This window comes from Triticum urartu, unplaced genomic scaffold (assembly GCF_056163025.1).
Source record: "Triticum urartu cultivar PI428250 unplaced genomic scaffold, HENAU_Tu73 scaffold2, whole genome shotgun sequence".
NCBI lineage: Eukaryota > Viridiplantae > Streptophyta > Magnoliopsida > Poales > Poaceae > Triticum > Triticum urartu.
This window is the reverse complement of record NW_028260368.1, coordinates 8,341,939-8,351,708: the sequence shown is the minus strand read 5'-3', so window position 1 is coordinate 8,351,708 and position 9,770 is coordinate 8,341,939.

The window sequence follows — 9,770 nt, the reverse complement described above, 5'->3', positions numbered from 1 at the left end:
TAGAAATCAATTCGAAATTTACAATTTTGTAATGGGACCTTCCCCTTATGCTATTTGCAACTTTAGAACATATACTAACTCATATCTCTTTCTCAACGATTTCAATTGTGATTACGATTCATTTTATAACCTTATTAGTTCGTGAACTTGGAGGATTACGCGATTCGTCAGAAAAAGGAATGATAGTTACTTTTTTCTCTATAACAGGATTCTTAGTTTCTCGTTGGGCTTCCTCGGGACATTTTCCATTAAGTAATTTATATGAGTCATTGATCTTCCTTTCATGGGCCCTGTATATTCTTCATACCATTCCTAAAATACAGAACTCTAAAAATGATTTAAGCACAATAACTACGCCAAGTACTATTTTAACGCAAGGCTTTGCCACATCGGGTCTTTTAACTGAAATGCATCAATCCACGATACTAGTACCTGCTCTACAATCTCAGTGGTTAATGATGCATGTCAGTATGATGTTATTAAGCTATGCAACTCTTTTGTGCGGATCCTTATTATCTGCCGCTATTCTAATCATTAGATTTCGAAATAATTTCCATTTCTTTTCTAAAAAGAAAAAAAATGTTTTAAATAAAACATTTTTCTTTAGTGATATTAAATATTTTTATGCAAAAAGAAGTGCTTTAAAAAGAACCTCTGTCCCTTCATTTCCAAATTATTACAAATATCAATTAACGGAGCGTTTGGATTCTTGGAGTTATCGTGTCATTAGCCTAGGATTTACCCTTTTAACCGTAGGTATTCTTTGTGGAGCAGTATGGGCTAATGAGGCCTGGGGATCCTATTGGAATTGGGATCCTAAGGAAACTTGGGCATTTATTACTTGGACCATATTCGCAATTTATTTACATAGTAGAACAAATCCAAATTGGAAGGGTACGAATTCTGCACTTATAGCTTTGATAGGATTTCTTATAATTTGGATTTGTTATTTTGGTATAAATCTATTAGGAATAGGCTTACATAGTTATGGTTCGTTTACATTAACACCTAAATGATTACATAAAATAAAACCTTCATGAAATGAAGGTTTTTACTTTTATGTTTTATTTGAGAACCCCTTGAACGCCTTATCAAAGGGTTCTCAAAAATTCGAGATAGATCTAATTATACTTTTTTACTTATTTCTGCATTATATACTTTTTTACTTATTTCTGCATTAATAGAGCAGACGAGTAAAAAAAAGCAAACCTATTTAGGATAATAATTGGATAAGAGAGCCTCTACCCTGTCAACGGATAGGGAGAGAACAAAATCTGGATAAATACCAATTCCTATTACTGGTAAAAAGATACAGATTAAAATAAAGAGTTCTCGTGGTCCAGAATCCACAAAATTTGCGTTTGGAACATTAAATAGCTTGTATCCATAGAACATCTGGCGTAACATAGATAATAAATAAATAGGAGTTAATATCATTCCAATTGCCATTACAAAAGTAATTAGTGTTTTTGGCATTAACAGAAATTTTGGACTAGTAATTAGTCCAAAAAATACTACTAATTCTGCGACAAAACCACTCATTCCTGGTAAGGCAAGAGAAGCCATTGAAAAGCTACTAAACATGGTAAAAATTTTAGGCATTGGGATAGATATTCCCCCCAGTTCTTCGAGATAAACAAGACGCATTCTATCAGAAGCGGTTCCTGCCAAGAAAAAAAGTGTAGCACCAATAAATCCATGGGATAATATTTGTAAAATAGCTCCATTGAGTCCAATGTTGGTTATGGAACCAATTCCTATAATTATGAAACCCATGTGAGATACAGAGGAATAAGCTATTCTTTTTTTGAAATTTCGTTGACCAAGAGAAGTTGAAGCTGCATAGATTATTTGGATCGCTCCTATTATTACTAACCAGGGCGAAAATAGATAATGAGCATGAGGTAACAATTCCATGTTGATCCGAATCAATCCATATGCTCCCATCTTTAATAATATTCCCGCTAAAAGCATACATGTACTATAATGTGCTTCCCCATGGGTATCTGGTAACCACGTATGTAGGGGTATAATCGGCAATTTGACAGCATAAGCAATAAGGAAGCCAAAATATAAAAGTATTTCCAAGGTTGCAGGGTATGATTGATTAATTAATCTTTCCAAATCTAATCCTGGTTCGTTGGAACCATATAAGCCCATACCCAGAACTCCGATTAAGAAAAAAATGGAACCGCCTGCAGTATACAAAATAAACTTTGTAGCTGAATATAGACGCCTCTTCCCCCCCCACATGGATAAAAGTAAGTAAACAGGAATTAATTCTAACTCCCACATGATAAAAAAAAGTAAAAGGTCTCGCGAAGAAAATAATCCTATTTGACCACTATACATTGCGAGCATCAGGAAATAGAATAATCGCGAATTCCGTGTAATTGGCCAAGCTGCTAAAGTAGCTAAAGTAGTGATAAATCCTGTCAATAAAATAGATCCTAATGAAAGTCCATCGATTCCCAATCTCCAGTGGAAATCGAAGACATCTATCCATTTATAATCCTCCTTTAATTGGATTAAGGGATCCTCCAGTTGGAAATGATAACAGAACGCATAAGTCATTAGAAGGAATTCTAATAAACAAATAGATATAGTATACCACCTAACGACTTTGTTTCCCTTATGAGGTAAAAAGAAAATTAATGAACCTGCAAATATCGGCAAAACAACAAGTATTGTTAACCAAGGAAAATAACTCATGATAAAGTGATAAAGACAAGATACGTTTTGACCAGAAAAGCCCGTGCTCGATTATTTCGAGCACAGGCTTCTTCGGTAAAGAGGAATCAGACGATTCGAGTGAAGTTTTTTGTAACGTATCAATAAGATAGAGCCATGCTACGTGTTGTTTCAGGCCCTAAATAAACGCGGACACTTAAAAAATCTGTCGGGCAGGCAGATTCACATCTCTTACAACCCACACAATCTTCGGTTCTCGGCGCGGAAGCAATTTGCTTGGCTTTACATCCATCCCAGGGTATCATTTCTAATACATCTGTTGGACAAGCTCGTACACATTGAGTGCATCCTATACATGTATCGTAAATTTTTACGGAATGTGACATTGGATCTATAAATTTTTCTTTTCAACATAAAATTTTTCGATCTGGTAAAAATGAAATTAGTACTATAATGAGTCATATGTATTGTAGACACCAGACGAAGCAATGGTTTATCCAAACTTCAAAAAAAAAAATCTATTTTTTAATCTGTTTGTGAGAAAGCGTGAAGAGAGCCAAGAGACTTTAATTTTGGATTTCAACAATAAATAAGAAATAAGAAAGAATTTTACGAATTGTACAGACGAATTCGAATTAGCCAATAAATTGGCTATCGTCTTTTCAATATAAATTATTGCAATATTCAAATTGCAATATCAATGAATTACAAATACAAAAATTCATTTAAGTGAAAAAGAATACTATGCAATAATCTACTAAAAAAAATGGATATTCTCAAATAATACTAAGAAAATAGTATTGATTTCTATTTATTTTAATATGTGCGCCTTTGTTTAGAGGATTCTATGTCTAATTATTCAAAAGTCTAATTATTCAATAAATTAGATTGATTGATACGAGTGGATTTCCTATTACGATGGATGGAAGAAAGAATGGATAGTCCAATAGCGGCTTCAGCAGCTGCAAGGGCTATAACAAAAATTGCGAAAATATCTCCTTTTAATTGGCGACTATCAAATAGATCAGAAAATGTTACGAGATTTAGATTAATTGAATTCAGTATAAGTTCAAGACATATTAGAGCTCTAACCATGTTTCGGCTTGTGATCAATCCATAGATACCAATCGAAAATAAATAGACACTCAAAAAAAGTACATGCTCAAACATCATTAACTAACTCCTTATCAATCTCGATTCATTTCAATATGAGGGCAAGAATTGAACCGATTCAATTAATTACAATAGAACAATTACACAACAAAAGAAAAAAAAAAAAAAAAAAAAGGAGGTATTTGTTGGCAGTAGATGGATTTTACTAAATCAAAATTGTGATTCTTTAGTTATTTATTTTAGATTTGCAATTCTTATAATTTGTACTTTTTCTAAGTTTTCTTATTGCCGAGCCATAGTAATTGCACCTATTAAAGAAACTAGAAGAATTATGGAAATGAGTTCAAACGGAAGATAAAAATCGGTTGCTAAATGAATTCCAATTTGTTGAACATTATTTATGAGACCCTGTTCTACTATTTGGTTTGATCTTGTAGTCCAAAGAATTCCATACCACGACGTATCTGGGATAGTAGTCATTAGTGAAAAAACAATAGTTATACAAACGAGTGAAGTGAACCCATCTCCAATAGTCCAATAATTCTTATCTTTAGACCATTCTGAGCCATTTACGAACATTACAGCGAATATGATCAAGACATTTATGGCTCCCACATAAATAAGAAGTTGTGCGACAGCTACAAAGTAGGAATTTAATAAAAAATAGAATAAGGATATACAAACAAGAACTAATCCCAGCGAAAAGGCAGAATAAATGGGGTTGGTAAGTAATACTACTCCTAGACCCCCTAGTAGAAGAACAAATCCCCCAAATAGCATAAGAATCTCATGTATTGGTCCAGGTAAATCCATTATGGATAAAAAGAAATTAATAGTATAAAATTTTTCATGAACTGACTAAAACTAAAGGATTCAAGGAAGGAAAAAAGGATTAGGGTATTTTTTTGTGTATAAACTTATAGTTATAAATTATATTATATCACGAAAATCTAGTCTGATTTAAAATAAGAAATAATTTCCAATAAGCAGTAGTTTTTCGTTTTTCTTTATAGTTTAATTTTAAAGTTTAATAAAGAATTATTAGATTTTTATAACAGAAAGACAAAATCAAAGTTTAGTAATCAGTAATCGTTCTTGAATTCGAAGATTTTTCTTTGTTTATTTTACTTTCAGACGAATTCCTAATTGTTTGAATTGTGTAATCTCCCATTATGGAGATTGGTAACCGACTTAAAGCAATTTGATTGTAATTCAATTCATGACGATCATAGGTAGAAAGTTCATATTCTTCAGTCATTGATAAACAGCTTGTTGGACAGTACTCAACACAATTGCCACAAAATATACAAACTCCGAAATCAATACTATAATTAAGCAATTGTTTTCTTTTAATATCCTTTTCAAATCTCCAATCCACAACGGGTAAATCTATCGGACATACGCGAACACATACTTCACAAGCAATACATTTATCAAATTCAAAGTGGATTCGCCCTCGGAAACGCTCTGGTGTAATTGATTTTTCATAAGGGTAGTGAATCGTTATAGGTAAACGATTTGTGTGGGATAAGGTAGTTATGAAACTTTGACCTATGTACCTTGTAGCACGTATTGTTTGTTGACCATAACTCATGAACCCAGTTACCATAGGGAACATATTCATTCTAAATATCTATGAAAAAGATATGTTTCTTTCTCTTGTTTGAGAGAGCTTTTGTGTTGAAAATATTCTTACTATTATTGTATTATCTTATTTATAGTGAAACAAGTTGAGAAGAGGTTGTTAATAAGAGATTGCCCAGGGAAATAGGTAAAAGAAATTTCCATCCAAGATTTAATAACTGATCCATTCTCATCCTCGGTAAAGTCCATCTTATTGTGATAGAAATGAAGAGAAATAAATAAGCTTTAGTTAATGTAATAAATATACCCATTGTCATTTCCAAAATTCCAACTGCTTTATTCATTTGGAAAAAATCAAAAAAGGATATATAGGGAATAGATAAATTCCACCCGCCCAAGTAGAGAACTGTTACAAATAAAGAAGAAACTAATAAATTTAGGTAAGAAACAAGATAAAATAAACCATATTTGATACCGGAATATTCAGTTTGGTAACCTGCTACTAATTCTTCCTCCGCTTCTGGTAAATCAAAGGGTAATCTTTCACATTCTGCCAAAGAAGAAATTAAAAAAACCAGAAAACCTATAGGCTGACGCCAAATATTCCATCCAAAAAAACCGTATTTTGACTGTGCTTCAACTATATCAACTGTACTTGAACTGTTAGATAATCATAGTCGGTGATAACATCACAGTTCCCACCGCTATTTCAAAACCGTACATGAAACCTTAGCTTCATACGGCTTCTCTATGATCAGAAAAAGGAAAGGACTGTTTTGTTCCTAGCCCCGGGGGCGTAGATAGAATTAGATAAAATAAAATAGATTTGAAAGTCCTAAATTAGACCAAAGGAATTCCGTCTGCTAGAATAAGAAAAAGCGCTTCCGAATTGATCTCATCCTTTATAATATAATGAAAATTTTTCTTTGTTCAGTAATAACTTAATCTTGGAATAAAACACTTGTTACTTGTTATAGGAATTCAATTAATAAATGGAAAGAGTTGGGTATTAGTTCATGAGCAATTCTGCATGAATATGGATAGAGGAAGGAAATAATGAAAATTTTTTCTAGTGCACTCCATATCTTTTTTACTATTCTTCTTTCCCCAGGGAGGGGGTATTTAAAAAGAAAAAATGGATAAAGGGTTAATTCGTTCTTGATAGCCATTTCCTTAACAAGTGAATGGGAACATACTCTGGATCGGAATCCGAAGAAAGTACTACTTGATAATTTCTACAAATTGCAAGTCCTTATTATGATTCCTTTTATGGGCAAAAATCTCTAATGTTTTAGATTTTCCATTACTAATCCTTTATGTACTTTAGTGTTCCTAACCCTTCACTAACTTTTGGTGGATTCTTCTTATGGATTATTAAGTTATAGTAATAACTAGGAGTATTCTAGTAATGGAATTCCATATCGTGAATCCTTTATTCTTGGCCGCTTCAAGATATGATGACTAATTAAAAAATATCAACCTTGGGATAAAGAGTTTACACTGCTTATGTTTACTTCCACTTTTTTCTTGTACGTAGGAAATGAGATTTTTTCTTTTTACTACAAATTTATAAGCTGTTTTGTTTCACTCATATAGCTATCTAGTTTAACTTACCAACCCAAATACTAAATAAGAAAAGGAATATAAATAGTTAATGGATTTTATAGGAAAAAGATCTATTTTAACGAATCACACGTAGAGATATTGCTAGCACACAAAAAGTTAATGGTATTTCATAACTAATGGATTGAGCAGCAGCTCGTAGACCGCCTGAAAAAGAATATTTATTATTTGAGCTATATCCTGCCATAAGAAGACCAATAGGAGCTATACTTGAAATGGCAATCCATAAAAAAACACCAATACTAAGATCGGCTAAAACAAAATGATATCCCAAAGGGATAACTAAAAAACTTAATAAAACTGATATGACTGCTATAGAGGGTCCAATGCTAAATAAAGAAATATCTCCTCGGGATGGCAGAATATCTTCTTTAAAAAGTAGCTTAGTCCCATCTGCTATAGCTTGAAGCAGGCCCAGGGGGCCAGCATATTCAGGACCAATACGTTGTTGTATCGACGCAGATATTTCTCTTTCTAACCACACAATTACGAGTACCTCTATTGTTATTCCCAAAAGGAGGGTCAAAATGGGTAGAATCGATATCAGTCCATAGACTTCTTTTAATAATTCCAATTTCGAAAAAGAATTGATAGTTTCTACCTCTACCCTATCTATTATCATTTCAACGATCAACTTCCCCCATAATGATATCTATACTACCTAATATCGTCATGATATCAGCCAATTTCATTTTTTTAACTAGCTGAGGAAGAATTTGCAAATTAATAAACCCGGGTGGACGGATTTTCCATCTCCAGGGGAAAAGGCTATCATCTCCTACTAGATAAATCCCTAATTCACCTTTTGGGGCTTCTACTCTTACATAAAGCTCTTGTCTTGACAATTCAAAATTGGGCGAAGGTTTTTTACCAAGAAATTTATACTCAAAATCATTCCATTCAGAATTATTTTCTTTCTTAAAGCGTCGGACTTCTAAATTTTCATAAGGTCCTCCAGGAATTTTTTCTACAGCTTGTTGAATTATTTTGATGGATTCCCTCATTTCACCAATTCGTACTAAATAGCGAGCTAACGAATCCCCTTCTTTTTGCCATTGGACTTTCCAATCAAATTGGTTGTAAGACTCATAAGGATCTACTTTACGAAGATCCCATTGTATTCCAGAAGCTCGTAACATCGGTCCCGATAAGCCCCAATTTACTGCTTCTTCTCCGCTAATAAAACCTACTCCTTCAACTCGCTCTAAAAAAATTGGATTCTGTGTAATAAGTTGTTGATATTCAACAACTCCGCGTAAAAAATAATCACAGAAATCTAAACATTTATCGATCCATCCATAAGGTAGATCGGCGGCTACTCCTCCGATGCGAAAGTAATTGTGCATCATTCGCATACCTGTAGCAGCTTCAAATAGATCATATATTAATTCTCTCTCTAAAAATATAGAAAAAAGGAGTCTGTGCGCCGAGATCCGCCATAAAAGGTCCAAGCCATAGCAAGTGAGAAGCTATCCGGCTTAATTCTAACATAATTACCCTAATATAGCTGGCTCTTTGTGGTATTTGAATATTCTCCAAGAATTCTGGTGCATTTACTGTTATTGCTTCTGTAAACATAGTAGCTAAATAATCCCACCTTGTTACATAAGGTAAGTATTGTATAATAGTTCGGTTTTCCGCGATTTTTTCCATTCCTCTGTGTAAATACCCTAATATGGGTTCACAATCAATAACATCCTCACCATCGAGAGTAACGATCAGTCGAAGAACACCATGCATTGATGGGTGTTGAGGGCCCATATTGACTATCATGAGATCTTTTCTTGTAAGCGGTAGACTCATATCCTTTCTTCCTTAATTCATTATTCCATGAAAATGGATTATTCCATGAATTCCTCAAAGCGAGGCTCATCAAAATGAAAAATCTAAGACTACTATAAGACTACTAAAAAAATAATAAAACAAGAAAAAAATTTGAACGATTAAATTACTGCTCCCGAATATTCAACTGACCGATTAATTTCTTATAACGTACTCTATTTTTCTTTGCCAAATAAGCCAGCAAACGTCGACGTTTTCCCAAAAGTCTTCGTAGACCTCTTTCCGATGAAAAATCTTTTTTGTGTAATTCCAAATGTGAAGCAAGTCTCCGTATCTTATTGGTGAAACTGAATACTTGAAATTCAACAGAACCCCTGTTTTCTTCTTTTTCTTCTTTAACCATAAATCCAAAAATTTTTCTACCTCCTTTCTTTTTCATGTATTTTTCTGATCAGGAAAAATACAAAATTATGTCAGTTATTTTGAAGTTATTCTAATCTCGTACACACACAAATTTGCAATTATTCATCTACTACTGGAATTTGGATTTATTTTATCGATGCAAATTGGATTTGGATAGAAGGGTACATTCTTTCTAATATTTTAGATAGAAGAAATGTTTCTTCTATCTAAAATATTAGAAAGAATTTTGCTGATTTATTTATTGCTATATGCAATTTATGGAATTGATACACCATTTAATTGATATCATTTAGCAAAATGAAACACAGCATATGCATCCATCTTTTGGCTCGAGAATTTCACGGGATAGAGATATGGTATAAGAAATAGACTATTAAGTAACTCTAAATGAATTGTGGATACATCTGTATCCTTAACATACTGAAACGATTGTCATTATTCGTATCAAACCAATAGCGATTCATACAAGCTAAATCTTCTAATCAATGGTGGGCCAATAATGAATTTTTTTGCATATGTATTAAGACGCTTGGCCTGATTTCGAAATTGTCCAG